Genomic DNA, 2,582 nt, shown 5'->3' on the forward strand with positions numbered 1-2,582 from the left:
CTCCTTGGTAAATATGATTAATCAACTGGAAACTTGGTAAATAATAGATTAATCAACTGGAAAAGTTCTTTGAATGGGTTCGCTAAGAGCCATGACCACCATGCATGCTGCCTTGCTCTCCCCTTGCATATAAATGTAGTGATGTGGTCTGACCATGCAGTAAGTGCAAACAGCAATTATTCAAGTGTCTTAACATACAGTCTTCAGCCCTTTATCACCTCCTGGTTAGCTCCAAGTTCCTTCCAGTAGCTTATATGCCCCCCAAAAAGTGCAGCAGAGGCTTGGGATGGAAGAGGACCAGGGTAATAGCACTGCCAGCTCAACCTAGATGTAGGAGTTCTCTGGTTCTTCCTGGGGAAGCATACTTGGGTCAGGTGGGATCTAGAGCTCGTTGCTGGATTTCAGAAGCTTAGTTGTCAGCACTTGGCCCTGACTAGGAAGCCTCTCAGTGCTGCTTTCCCTCTCAGTCAGTCATTAGGTATTGGGAACCCAAAAGCTGATCCTGGCTTGACCTAGCCCTCCTGCTCCATAGGCTCCAAGGTTGTGCACCAAGTGCTCCCTCTGGCTTCAGCTGAAGGTCCATCCCCAAGGTGAGGCAGGGGCGAATACCCCTCACTCATTCTGTTCTCCCTGTATTTGCAGGCCGATGCTCGAGGCAAAGTAGGGGACTGCAGTCAAGTTTCTTGGCCTGACTTCTTCTACCTTCCTTTCCTCAGAGGCATTTCTGCAACATGGGCTTGTCTCCTGGGGCTTGGGCCCAAAACCATTTTCTTCTTGGGAATTAAAGCAGTCCATGGCCTCATGGGCTGATGCAGCTACCCGAATGGTAGGATCTCTCTTACCTTGTACCTTGAGACTACTGAGTGGTGGAGGGGGCCAGATAGAGATTCTTTGTGGCACATGAATGGACAGGCCTCTTGATGCAAGAACTCTGGTGAATCAGGCAAAGAACACATGGGTGAGCAGGTGGGGCCATGGGCTCCTGCCAGTCAGCCAGGGGTGTAGTTCTAGGGCCTGGGGCATCCAGGTCAAATACCAGGGAGATGACCAGACTTGCTGGTAGGTCAAAGAGCTTGACCTTGCCACCTTTGAGGTCCTGACAAGACTGAAAGGGGCTGACTTTTGGGGTGTGGGTTAGCACCATCTCTTGGTGGTCCTTAGTACGGGTCCACGACACAGTTGTATGTGGGAGTTTACAGGAAAAGATGTCTGAATGTCTTCGAGGCAGCCAGATAGTACGTCTAGACATGGTGACTTGTGGGGAATCTTGTCATCCAGCGAGCTCAGCTGCTTCTCTGCAGGTACTTTCTCTAAGAGTCCCTTTGCTGTGGGCTGCAGCCTCTTCTTATCCCTTTCCATCTCTTTTTCCTGTAAGTGGATTATAATTTCCTCCAGGGTCTTCTCATTCTCCACAAAGGAGGATGCAGTTTGGGTCCATATTACAGCAGTTGAAGGTGAGTTGCAGAGAAGTCTGAGGGACAGTCTCCCCCAATGTGCTGGAAAGCATCATAGTTCAGCCTGAAATTCTCTGTGCGGGGGAAGAGAGTCTGGATCAGCCTGGATGTGGGTGATGATTTTTAGAGAATGATTCCATAAGAGAACACGTCTGCTTATAATTAAGGGCTCATCGGGGAGAACTCAGGTGCCATCCAGAAGGGTGAACCCCCACAACCAGCTCCTCACTCCCCATACTGGCACCAGGGATCTTCTCAACTAAGCCAAAGCCAGTCACCACTGCAGAATAACCATTCTCATCTCTTTATCACTCAGTTTTTCATGTGAGGTCCCCATGGAAAATGCTTTGAAGTGAAGGTAGCTGAGGCCCACTGCTATGTCACAGGCCAGTTTCACCTTCACAGTCCAGGGCAAATGTGGTCACTGTCTACCAACTGTTTCAGGTTCCCAGAGTTGATATACTCTGTGAGTGCATGCAGTTTTCCTTGATGTACACATACCCCCAAGTACCTAAGAATGTTGGGGTGGGAAAGTCTATTCATGAGCTGTACTTTTCCAGCATATTTACCCAGTTACTACTTAATGTGTTCATCTTAAGAGCCATCAGCTGACCAGAAGCCTGGTGGCACAGCTTGAACACTTCACAGAAAAAAACTAGACCCTATTTTTTTCCCAGGTGAAGTCATCCAAACGTGTGAATCTGGAAAAAGCACTTATAAGAGCTCTGTATGAGGATGGTCAAACTCATCCCACCTGAATCAAGGTTCCATCTTCTCCATCATCACCTTCAAAGTCTTCAAGACGTTCCACATGTGGGGGAAATCCTACAACTGAATTCCATTTGCTCCAATCCATAGTCTCAACAATCCCTTTCTTCTGTTAAGAAAGAACGCCATACATAGTGTTTGTTGAATTTTACTTCTCTTCCAATTTGACTCTGAGGCGGACTGAGCAGCCAGAGGGCACCTGCTGCAGGTGGGAGCAGAAGGCAGCCAAGACAGAGCACAGGAATCCTCACAGCTCCTTCAAGGCAGTGGCTTCTTACCCTGCGGAGGTGGTAGGGGTCCTGGGCACAGTTGCAGGCCATTCTGCTACGCTGGGCAAGGAGGAACAGAAGGCTGCTGCCA

General features: G+C 48.9%; 1 pseudogene across 1 annotated transcript; it reads right to left on the reverse strand.

The window, feature by feature from the left end:
* Positions 1-612: 612 nt before the first annotated feature.
* LOC306663443 (dual specificity testis-specific protein kinase 2-like) lies at positions 613-2,310 on the reverse strand (annotated as a pseudogene). The gene has a single exon. The product of its transcript is annotated as a dual specificity testis-specific protein kinase 2-like (transcript).
* Positions 2,311-2,582: the final 272 nt, after the last annotated feature.

Source organism: Sciurus vulgaris (assembly GCF_902686455.1).
Source record: "Sciurus vulgaris genome assembly, chromosome: 6".
NCBI lineage: Eukaryota > Metazoa > Chordata > Mammalia > Rodentia > Sciuridae > Sciurus > Sciurus vulgaris.